The sequence below is a fragment of the Equus asinus genome, chromosome 15 (genome assembly GCF_041296235.1).
Source record: "Equus asinus isolate D_3611 breed Donkey chromosome 15, EquAss-T2T_v2, whole genome shotgun sequence".
Lineage (NCBI taxonomy): Eukaryota > Metazoa > Chordata > Mammalia > Perissodactyla > Equidae > Equus > Equus asinus.
The window spans coordinates 18,679,656-18,692,165 of NC_091804.1; positions in this window are offsets into that span (position 1 = coordinate 18,679,656).

Genomic DNA, 12,510 nt, shown 5'->3' on the forward strand with positions numbered 1-12,510 from the left:
CTGCTCTCCAAATATGGCAGCCATTCCCTCCGTGGCAGGACCAATCACGGGTTCCCGGGCGCTCCTTTGCCTTGAGAAGGATGGACCTTCTTATCATGCTTTACTAATAAACACCACGTGGAGATCTTGATGAAGTTCAGATGACTTAAGAGGTACCTTTGAATTTTATTTTAAAAAATCTTAACCTACTGTTACTGCTTTATTATAGAGGATATTATAAACGATATAAATGAACAGCCAGTTGAAGAAGTACATGGCACCAGGTCCAGAAAGGTCCCAAGTGCAGTGGCCTTTGGGTGGACCACCATTCCCGCATGTGGATGCATTCACTCCCCAGGGAGCTCTCCAAACCCCTCTGTGCCAGGAACTGGGGAGAAAAATCAAGTATTACAACAAAAGCTGCTCCTATCACCCCTATTGTTCATTCAGGAAGTTACAAGGTTTTAGAAGCTCTGTGGCAGGAACTGGGGACAAAGATCAAATATTTATTTCTTATTATATCACAATGTCATAGCTGGACAGAGGGATGGATGCATTTGTCCAAAGAGTTAGGACTGTTTTTAAGATTCGTATTTGCACAACCAGAAGGACCCACAACTAAAATATACAATTAAATACCGGAGGGATTTGGGGAGAAAAAGCAAAAAAGAAAAAAGATTGGCACTATTTAGCTCAGGTGCCAATCTTTAAAAACAACAAAGATTGGTATTTCCAGAGGCGCCCTTTAGAATTGAAATTAGAAGTGATGGAAGGAAAATGCCTTGCCATCAACATCTACAACAGAGGGCGGTTTAAGCAAGTCTTGCCGGATGTGCATACTGTCTTATACCTGCAGACCAGCCTCAGACAGCAAAGAGGCTTTGCTGGGGATGCTGCGTGGGAAGGGCCGGCTTGGGAAGAGGGCTGGGGGCCACACGGGAATGCGTGAATCACTGAATTAGTCCAAAGGCCAATGAGTTGAAGATCGGTGGAAACCCAGGGGACAGAGACAGATGTAGATGAAAGTAACACTGTTCTGAGACGGTGGGGGCTGAGAGTGGGCTTCCTCAGAGTGCCTCCCTCATTGCATGATGCCCCAGGATGGGCAGGAGAGCCCGAGAATCAGTCACGCCTGGCATGAGTAACGGTGCATGGGTGCTGGGTGACCATTCCTTATAATGAAGGCACTTGTGCCGGTGCCCCTGTCACGATCATTACCGCAATGCAAAATCAAAAGTGAATTCTGGAGGTGAGTGCGGAGAGAGATTTGCTTGTAAATAGAATGTGATTTTTATCCTGAATGTGACTCCATCAGTGTTCACTAGATTTGCCTCAAAGCCTTTTTGTGAACCAAATTAAGCGGTTGCTTCTGGGCCGACCAGCAGATGGTGCCAGAAGAGCTTACAAAGTCATCCTGGAGGTGGGAAACCTGCAGCTAATGCGGCCCCAGTGGGTTCCACGCTCCGGTTGGATTTGGGACCTCCAGTTTGGCCTTTCTTTCTCCTTTGCCTTTATTTTAAAATTTATTTCATTTTCCTCTTAAGAAAAAAAGTTTCCATTTTCTTGCTAGGATCATAGACTTTCTGTGCTTGTGAACACACACAAAAACATTAGTAGGGCAAACAGTATAAACTATTTGCAAAATGCAGAAAAGAAGAAGAAGGAAAAAGATCTCTTAATATTTCGCTACCCAGAGACCAAGTGTCAGTATAATTTTGTTCAATATGTAGATGGCTAAGGTCATAATTAGGGTTTGGGATATTCAGGACTGGGAAGGACTCAGAAGCCAGTAGCCCAGCTCCTACCCACTGTGAGGTCATGGGTCCCAGATAGGCCCAAGGTCACCCAGCCAGGCGGGCAGTGCTGCCCCTGGGGGCCCACCACCCTGTTCTGAACTCTGTGTACCGTCCACCCTGCCGACCCCATCCAGGCGATCAGCTCCAGGCCCCCTCCACCCCTCTTCTTTCTGTTCCCTTTCTGAGCAGGCCTTTGCCCAGAGGGCGGTGGGAGGGTGGTGCAGAGCTGATGAGGCTGCAGATTCCTCTTGTCGGGGAACAAAAGGCTGTTCTCAGAGGCACAGAGGAGTGTGGAGGACTGAAAATGTTCGAGAAGATGGGAGGAACTCTGGAAGCTGCAAACGAGGCAAGAAACCCAGGCAGAGAGAGCAGAGCTGCTCCAGTCCTGCCTGGCACCCAGCTCACCACCTGTGAAGATGAACAAACAGCCAAGGAATGAGTGACAGAACATTAGTCTCTTCAGAGGAGCCGAGAGGCCAGGGCCGCGTGAAGCGTGTCTTCTGGCATCGGCAATTATATCAGGAATATAATTGAATGTAGGACATCTTTGAGAAAACAGGGAGCATGAGACTGATCCCACAGGGCTGGGTGCTCTGTGGTGCAAGGGACTATGATGTATTTCTCTCCAGGGTATGAACAATAGAAAATTATGTGGATTAAAAAGAAGCAACAAGGAAAGACTGAGTTCTAGAATGCATGAGCGGGTCATTATTATATCAATTCCTAGTTTGATTAGATCTTGGAGCTTTGAAGAGCATTTATAAATAAACGCCGTGGTCATTAAGATACAAGATGCTGTGTCACACTAGCTGTGTCCAGAAAGTTAGTGTGTGAGAAATCACCCACTCTACTTCAGCTTCTTGGAGATTTACCCAGTGTCTGTTCTGTGCCTGGGCCGTGGTGTGCCAAGGAAAGCAGAGCGTAAAGATGGATAACGCAGCTAAGGGAGCTCAGGGACGGATGGTAGAGAAATAACTGAAATGCGTTTTGGAAAATAATACTTATTAGATAGCTGCGTAGCTGTCTAAATAGCCATACTCAATTTTTTTATTTTTATTGAACTCTACTGTACACACAGAAAGGCGAACATATCCTGAGCGGACAGCATTACGTATTTTTACAAACTGAATATGCCCATGTAGCCTGCACCCAGATTAGGAAGCCAAAGATGACAGTAGCCCCAAAGCCTCCTCGTGTCCCCGTCAGGTCCCTACCCCTCCCCTATACCACCCACTGTCCTGACCTCTTACATCATAGATCAGTTTTGCCTGATTTTGTACTTCCTCTAAATAGAATCATACAGAATGTAATATTTTGTGTCTGTCTGGCATAAATTAAGTCTGTGAAATTCACCCACATTGTATGTAGTTGTAGATGGCTCATTCCATTGGGAGACGATTCCACAATCTACTCCTCCATTCCTCTGCTGGTGGGCATTTGGGTGGTTTCCCGTTTGGGCTCAGAAATAGTGCTGCCGTGAACATTCCTGCCCGTGCCTGTTGGTGGACATATGATCACTTTTCTGTTGGATGTGCACTCTGATGGGTGGACTTGCTGGGTTACAGAACATCCCTGGGTCCAGGTTTTATATCCTTGGAAGTTTGATTATTGCTTTATGGAAATCTTAAATGCCACCTTCCTCTATAGCATACTCTTCCCAGGCACAGTCAGGGGTCTCCATAAGGGGGTGGGGGTCCCATAGCACTTGGCACATAGCCAAATAGTCATCTGGGGCATCCCATTGCTGTTCACACATTCAGCTGAGCTCACAGAAGTTGAAGGACCGTGTTTCATTTGCATCTGTTTGCCCCACACCTAGCGTGGGGCCAGAATGTAGATGCATCTAGATGCCCTTTATCCCTTCTTCTTCGGTGACCTGGTTGTAGACAGTCTTGTCAGAGCTGTGCATGGAGCGAAGCTGCCACTGTGGGCTGTGTGCCAGAGGGCAGGCTCGACTCTCCAAATCGCAGCAGGTCGGGATAGGGAAAGGCAGCAAGAGGAAATTTAACAGGGATGAATGCAACCACTTTACAATTAGTTAAAAAAAATAATCTGGGTAAAGAGAATAGATTGGTGGTTACCAGAGGGGAAGGGGATGGGGGAGTGGGAGAAAGGGACAAAGGGGCACATGTGTATGGTGATGGATAAAAATTAGACTTCTAGGGGTGAGCATGATGAAGTGTATTCAGGAATTGATAAACAATAATGTACAGTTGAAATTACATAATGTTATAAACCCTTATAATCCCAATGAAATTACTTAAGAAAAAAATAATCCAGGGCAGCATGATGAGGACCTGTCATGGCACTGGCTGAAATTGCATGGCATGCAGTTGTCGGAAGAGTAACACGAGCCCGCAGGGCAATCACCGCCTGGAGAAGCAAGTGCTGCACTGATTGAAGGGTGGATTCTTCCGCAGTTCTCCGCCCTTCCCTGCTCAGACGGCAGCTGGTGTCTGGAGCTGGGCTGTGGGGGACTGATTCAGGGCAGGGAGGTGGGAAGGAGTGTGCAGGGGTGGGAGGGAGGCGGGGAGGGAGGGGAGGTGAGGAATCTCCTTGTGGCTTATCAGGAACCACCAAGGCAGTTACTCATCTTGGGCGCCGCCAGGTGTTCTGGAATAGGATGTTTGTAAGTGACAGAGAGCTGCTGAGGACTTAGAGCCAGGGGGTAACAGGATGAAGGCTGTGTTTTAAGTTGATCCAGAAAGGAGTGGCCTGGGAAAGGGCAGAGACGCCGACCTGAGAAGGCCAGACTGGGCCACCATGCTGAAGTGCCTCCTCCAGCCTCCCACCACTTTCCTCATTGTCTCTGATGTTTTTTTAAAAGCATAATTACCCTGATAATTTGATCTGTGGTTTGTCTTTTCTCCCTAATGTGAAAGAAAATGTCCAAAGGGAGAAAGGCCTCCCCCAGGGTGGGGTTACCTGGAGCAGGTAAGAGGGGCCAGCTATTACGTCAGAGCAGTGACACTTTTGTCACCCATGGTGGTTTTCATTCTCAGGGGAGGCCCTGGGGATGCTGCAAAGAGACCAGGCGTGAACCAGAGACCCAGGTTCTACTCCCCGTCCTGCCGTTCTCTGTCTCGAGTGACGTCAGTTATCATCTGTCAGAGGAGAGCTCAGCCTTCGCTATCACGTGAGCTGCCCTCCGTCTCACACGATAAACAGTATATTTACTCGACATCTTTGCAGGAGGTAGAAGTCACCTTGAGAATCAGTTTTCACGTCTGTGCAAGAAGTATTGTGCCCCCACTGTTAGGGCTTATCAGACATTGCTTGGGACTGTTGGACTCACAGAATTCAACACAAACCCTTTCCCTGAAATAGTGTAAAGGTAGTCGGCTAAGGTAAAAGCTGCTTTGAGACACGGGCAAGTGTTAACATGCTAATTGTTGGCCTGCCAGAAATACTAATGAAGAGTTAACGTTGTGAAGGCAACTAGCAAAAGCTGAAGAGGTTAATGCCAGAGCCTGGGCCTGTGGTGGCCCTCAGCCAGGAGAGATGGGAGCCCCGCCAACACAGGTCCCATTCGGTGGGGAAAGGAGTGGTGAAGCCGCAGAGCCAACAAACTGGAAAAGGCAGGGAGAGGTTACTTCTTGGTACTGATGGCTGCAAGGATGAGATCCAGCAGCAGACAGGAATGGGGGACCCAACATTTTAGAGAAATGTTTTCACTGAAGTATAACATACAGACAGAAAAGTCCACACCACAAGTGTGTGATTCAATAAATTTTCACAAACTGAACCTTATGTAACCAGCAGACTATTCCAGATTCTCATGCCCCCACCACCCAAAGGGTACCCACTATCCCGATTTCTAATGCCCAGGCAAGTGTCACCTGCTCTTGTATTTTATACAGATGGAATTCTGCATGATGTGCCCTTCTGTGGCTGGCTTCTTTTGCTCACCATTATGTCTGAGAGATTCATCAATATTGCTGCCTAGAGATGTTATTTTTCAATTCTATTCCTGTATGATATACGCTTGTATAAACAGACCATGATTTGTTTGTCTCTTCACCTCTTGATGTACATAGCGGTTATTCCCGTGTGGGGCTATTATGAACGCAGTTGCTGCGAAAATTCTTATGTACGGCTCTCGGTGATCACCAGCTCTCATTTCTGTTGGGCACATCCTCAGGAGTGGAAATGCGGGGTCATTGGATAGGTGTCTGCTCAGCTTTGGAAGAAACTGCTAAACAGTTTTGCAAAGTTGTTCAACCCACTTTGAGTCAGCTATGTAAGAGGGCTCCAGCCTTCCCCATGTGGCAGCCGGCCCTGCTGTGTTGGGGACTTCTTTTAATTTTTAAATAAACGATGATAATAGTTTGTAAGTTATAGTAGATCTAAGAACAAAGTACAAAGTTCAGGGGAAATTAGGTCCAATTTTGTCCCATTAGTTGCAAGGGCTCTTAACCTGGAAGGGAGCCGTTCATGGATAGAATTTGGGGGTACATGAACTTGCACAGGAGAAAACAATCACATCTTTATTTCCTCTAGACTCTACCTGAAATACAGCCTTGCCTCCGTGAAGAATGCAGGCAGCAGACACAGGAGCACTGGCCGTGTGACCATAACCCGCTAGGATCACAGATGTTTCCACGGCACACTGCAAGCAGGGTGACCAACTGTCCCAGTTTGCCAGGGATTCAGGGGACTCTCAGGACACAGGATTTTCAGGGCTAAAATGGGAAAGTACGAGCCAAATCAGGACAAGTTGGTCACCCTAATTCCAGGTGTGACAGATCAGAATACCCCTTACAATTATCATTGCGAAATTATAGTGGTTATTAGTCCCACCAGTATATCTTATTTAGTGAGTTTTAAATTTACATTTAGTCAGTGTAGAAATGTTTTGATAACTATATTTCAGCATAATTGGTTCCCTGTGTAACCTCTGTATTTTATTTTATGCATTAAAAAAGCATTATTTTGAGTAGGGTCCATAGACTCCACCAGACTCACAAAGAAGTCTGGCAGGGATAGACATTTCAGCTGGGTCTTGATGTATAAATAGGAGTTTCCCAGAAGGGGACAGGGAAGACATTCCAGTTGGAGGGAACGGCATGAGAAACAGAATGGAGACATCTTAGGGGTGCTTCCAGGGGACAGTAAGGTAAAGACTCATGATGATTTGAATACATCTTTTAAAATTAGGCTTGGGGAGGGGCAGCCCCGTGGCCGAGAGGTTAAGTTCCCGCACTCCACTTTGGCTGCCCAGGGTTTTGCTGGTTCGAATCCTGGGCACAGACCTAGAACCGCTCATCAAGCCTCGCTGAGGTAGCATCCCACATAGCAGAACCAGAAGGACCTAAACTAGAATATACAACTATGTACTGGAGGGTTTTGGGGAGAAGATGGAAAAAAAAGTTAGGCTTGGGGAAATGATGGTAGTAAGCCATGATTGCTAATATTTGTGACCCATGAAACAGCCCACTGGCTCTACGTGTACGGCATGCACCAGGCAAGGATTGTCAGAGTGTAGAGGAGGTAGCGATTGTTGTTGTGGCAGTCAGCAGAGATGAGTGCTCGGATGGAAGACGATGAGGCCAGGAGGGAAGTGAGGATGGGCAGGTGATGTCCTATTACAGGTGTGTCAATGGAGGACTGGATCGCCACTGAGAGAGCTATGTGTGGGGAGGAAGGCAGAGAGGGGACAGTTGACATCTTTAGTGCTCTGGTGGACTTATTTCACAACTGTTTCTGCCCTGCAAGTTTCTCTATCTAACTGAGCTTTGTGGTCCAGAGGAAGGGCTAACGCTGAGCCCTGCATTCATTCTCTTTCCAGCCCTGGATAACAGTCACTGCTGGGGGCATGATCCTTTCAGTACAGATACACCTATACCAGCAGTTCGCATCCACCTCCACCTCCACCACGGGTGTCCTTGATTTCAAGGGTTGACTGGGTCCTCTCCTTCACTTTTGCTGCCATATGGACACATTTTGGATTTTCCAATTGGCCACGAACCAATGCCCCTCTTCCATCTTCTCTGATCTCCTGACCCCAGGTGGAAGTGACATGGAGGTGTGAGATGACACAGGGAAGGAGAATCAGGTCTAAATGCAGGAGGGAAAACCAAATGGAAAGAGAGCCAATGGAGAGAAAGCCAAAATGCCACACGCGTGATTCAGATGGGACTTCTGGTTCTTACCGGATCCCATGAGGCCTCTGAAGAGAGGAAGCAGGTCAAGGTGAGTAAGACAGGGGTGTAACATGGGCAGTTAAGAAGCTAAGGCTCAAATGAAGGCCTCTATTTCTCAAGGCCTGGAATTCACACCCCTCAGTCTTGCCAAAGACAGCTCATAGCATGCAAGGGCACATCCTTACTCATCTGCGTCACTTCCCTATGAGGTGGAGAAGGAGCAGTTGGGGCCACCTCTGCTGGGCAGATTGAGAAGTCAGGAGACTTCTCATCTCATCTTTGGGGCAAAGGGTAAAGTTTCCGCCCGGTGGATGAAAGGTGTTGAAATAGTCTGTATGAGGAGTAGCTTGTCATCTAGTAGAAAAGGCAATCACCAGACTCGTCACAAAAACCAGTGCATGAAGCAACTTCCTAGGTCCCTCATTCATTCATTCATTCATTCATGCAAGATCTATAGCTTCTCTTGAAGAAACTTTGGTATTTAACACTGAGTACAAAGGGGTTGAGTTTCTGTAACATACGGGTAACAGGTCTATTCACCTGGTAGTGATTCCATCAGCTCTGGATACCAGCAGGTCTTCTCGTAGAACATATTGCAGGAGGGGAAGCAGGTTTTACGCTCAACCATTCCATGGTTAAGTATTGCTGTGCTCACCTTTTTGAAGGCCAAGAATGTCATATTACATTTTTCAGCTTTTGTTGATTTAGGCTTGCATTCTGTGGCCAGAAAAGGCTTTGGGCCAAATGTTTATAAAGACAGAGAGCCCAAGCCTATTAGTGCTTCTGTACCGAGTGTTTTCTGGAATACCTATGAGAAAAACAAGTGGACTGAAATATTCTTATAACAGATTAAATCTCAAACAAATGCCTAAACCTCTCCCTACCCTCTCATTACTCCTATTCTTAGGTAGGTAATTCCATGCTTAAAAAAAAAGTTTCACTGAGATATAATTCACATACCATGAGATTCACCCTTTCAAAGTGTACAATTCAGTGATATTTAGCATATTCATGGAGCTGTACGTTGATTACCATGATTTAATTCCAGAATATTTTTATCATACTGGAAAGAAATCCCATGAATTGGCGGTCACTTCTCAATCTCCCACCTTTCTCCAACTCTTGGCAACCACTAAGCTACTTTCTGTCTCTATGGATTTGTCTGTTCTGGATATTTCGAAGAAAGGGAATCACACACTGTTTATCTTTTCGTGTCTGGCTTCTTCCACTCAGTATCATGGTTTCAAAGTTCATCCATGTGGCAGCAGGGAGCAGAACTTCCTTCAGCCTTTTTGTGGTTGAATAATATCGTATGGTCTACACCCTTCACCCTGAAGGACAAATATCCCATTTGCTATTGTAGTTTTATTATTGCAAACTAGGAGATGCCGAATAACAGAATGTCTCTGTTGTCTAGTTACTCTTCAGGTGATTATGTCAAAAGCAAGATGGTGGTTTTCACGGGAATTTTCCCTAACTTGGCCGGATAGGTGTATTCACTGAGTTTGGCTCCTGGCAGGTTCTGGGGAATGTGGCAGCCCGAGATGGTGGAAATCAGATGTGTAGTAGAGACAGCCACGGGCCTCTTCCATGGGTGGCAGTGAAAAATCTTGGCTTAAAATTCTCAAAGCTAGGAATGGTCTCTGACAGTCTTTATGAGGGGAGTCTGGGCTTGATTAAGTGTATAATCATTCATTCATTCATTCACTCATTTATCAAAGGTCCAGAGATGTTTCTTGAGGAAACATTAGCCCTGCTTGATGGCCTTGATTGAAGGCGGGAAATTCTCCTTCTGGGCTAGTCTGGTCTACAGCAATAGCTTCAATGTCTACACGATGCCATGGAAATAACAGACTCACTGCATGTCAGTTGCCTCCAGGAAGGCAAGGACAAGGGTCTTCAGACTGGTTGGAAAGAAGAGACATCCTCAGGAGGGCTGGAATAAAAGGAGATTCAGGGACATGCAGGAGAAAGGGAGAAATATGGTATTGGCTAGAAAAAGAAACTACTGTCTCCATTCTTACAGCGTTCTCTGGTCTGTGAGTCTTGACAATAGGCAAGGCCACCTGGCACACAGCTGGGAGGGCCTGGAATCTGTGGGGTTCTCCCTGCACGTTGGAGTTGCTGCCTTGGGAAGGTGAGCTGGGGCCTTAAAGAAACCCGAGTGGTCACATTCCATGCGTGGGCAGCCACCGTGAGCAGGGTGATGAGCATGCCTAGTACTCAGAATTTGGCAGCGTGAGGGAATAGGATCTTGCCAGCTTTCTAGAGCACCCACTGAATTACAGCTAATGTTCAGTTTTATGTTAATTAACTCATAATCAGCATAACTCTAAGCCAGGTGTGTTTGCAGTGTATTTGTGTGTGGGAAGAACATTATCTGGCTTAGTTTTAGATCTTCGTTAAGTACGAGCCAAACTAAACCAATTTGCTTGATCATGAAACTCTTTACTTTGTGCCAGCCATGGCGGCATAGTGGCTGGATTCCAGGGGCTGTATTGAGAATGGAAACATTTCTGTTTGCTGTGCAATGAGCACTAGGAGGTAGGCACCCTTGGAAATCCTAAGTGGAGTGGTGAGCAGTGGCCCTGTCTTTTGAGGGCACAGAGCAATGCAGACAATAGTATTTTCATTATGAGAAGCCTGGGGGAGTGTGTGAGTGTGGGGTCCCCACCAGGCCCTCACAGTCCTGGGAATGCCTTTGAACTGTGTCGAGAGTAACACTGGCACATTGCTATGACATTTCTAGAAAGATGTATTATGGGCTGAATTGTGTCCCCACAAAATTTGTATGTTGAAGTCCTAGTCCCCAATACCTCCAAATCCTTCGAAGAGTTTAAAGTTAAGTTAAAATGCGGCTGTTAGGGTGGGCCCTAATCCAATATGATGACTGGTGTCTTTATAGAAAGAGATGAGGACACAGAGACACACAGCAGAAAGACCATGTGAAGACACAGGGAGAAGACAGCCATGTACACGCCAAGGAGAGAAGCGTCAGAAGAAACCCACCCTGTTGATACTTTGATCTTCTGGCCTCTGGAACAGTGAGAAAATACCTTTCTGTCGTTTAAGCCCCCAGCCGCTGGTTTGTTACGGCAGCGGCAGCGCTGGCAGGAGAATAGAGATGACACAGTCATCCGGGAAGGCAGGGGAAGTGGGATCCTGTGAGGTTTTCTGAAGTGATTGGGTTGGGTAAAGATACTGAAAGCAATATCTTTGCCCAAAACAAAGATTAAAACATTGACTTTGTTTTTGTTTTTTTGTTGTTTATATCTAGAGAGGGAGGGAGGAAAGGTGCAGATTTGCCAGGACAGTTAGGGAGAAAAGGCCACCAGCCCCAAGCATGCTGGTGGCCTCCAGCCTGGGGGCTCCTGCAGGGGGTGACCCATACCCTAGGGCTCTAGGGGACTCTGGTTTGATTGGAGGGGGCCATCACCTGTGAATAACCCTTGGGCCCTGGCTGAAGGTCACCCTTGAAATCATGCAGGGGGGCATGTATGGGACAGCGAGCAATGGTCTTGTCCAGAGTAGGGGGCATTTTAGACTGAGCTTGCTTTTAGGATTGCTGACTCTTCCTCTAGGTACCACTTGGAGTCAGCCGAGCCCCCGAAGCTGGAGCCCTGCAGAAGACCAGGGGGCGCCTTTCACAGAGGCCAGGAGTTGTGCCCAGTGCCCCAGGCCTGGGACCTCCGAGCCAAACACTTAAATATCATCACAAAGCCAAGGCAAAGAGTTTCCACAATGTACTTCAGGGAACACGCTATCTGTGTGACCTTGGACAAGTGACAGAATGTCTCTGGGTATCAGGTTCCTAAAATGGGGACCTTATGAGGATCAGACAAAGCCACATATGCCAAGTACTGGGCACGGAGCCTGGCACGTGATACACCTTCAAAAACTGTACTCAAGTGTGAGAAAACGCTACAGACAAGATCCCTAACGGCACACTGGCTGGGAGGGTACATACCATTTACGGAATTAAAAAGAATAGTTACTGATCTCTTTCTCATTATAAAAGTAATAGTTGCTCACTGTAAAATTTCTGGAAAATATAACAACAATACAGAGGAAAATAAAAATCATCTGTTATTCACCACCCAGCAATAAAGGCCTCTGTATTTCTGGTATTTTTATTTTCTGTGTATTTCTATGTTTTATTTCTTTCTTTGGAAAAAGAAGGATACATTGCCCTTATAGGTTCATACTCTGATTTTCACTTAAAATTGCATTATACACACTTCCTCATGTAAAGAACAATTCTTCTAAAGCATGCTTTTTAGTTGCTGTGTAGTATTCTATTGCATGAAAGCACTATAATTAAAAAAATTTTAAATTCTGGCTCATTATAATTTTTAAATCAAATTGATGGGCCATCTGTGGCTCTAAGGGTCAGATCTTAGAAGGGAGTGTTAGCAAATTCCCTGGCGGAAGCAAAAAGACTGTTGTCATTTGACTGGTAGGATCCTACGAATCTGAGCACATGCTACAAGAAATTTCTGTAGCACCAGCCACGTTCTAGAGGCTCATCAAAAAGGTGCTGGGGAAGCATGGGTGTATTTGGACCAATTAAATGTGGGGACCTGGGAAGAAGG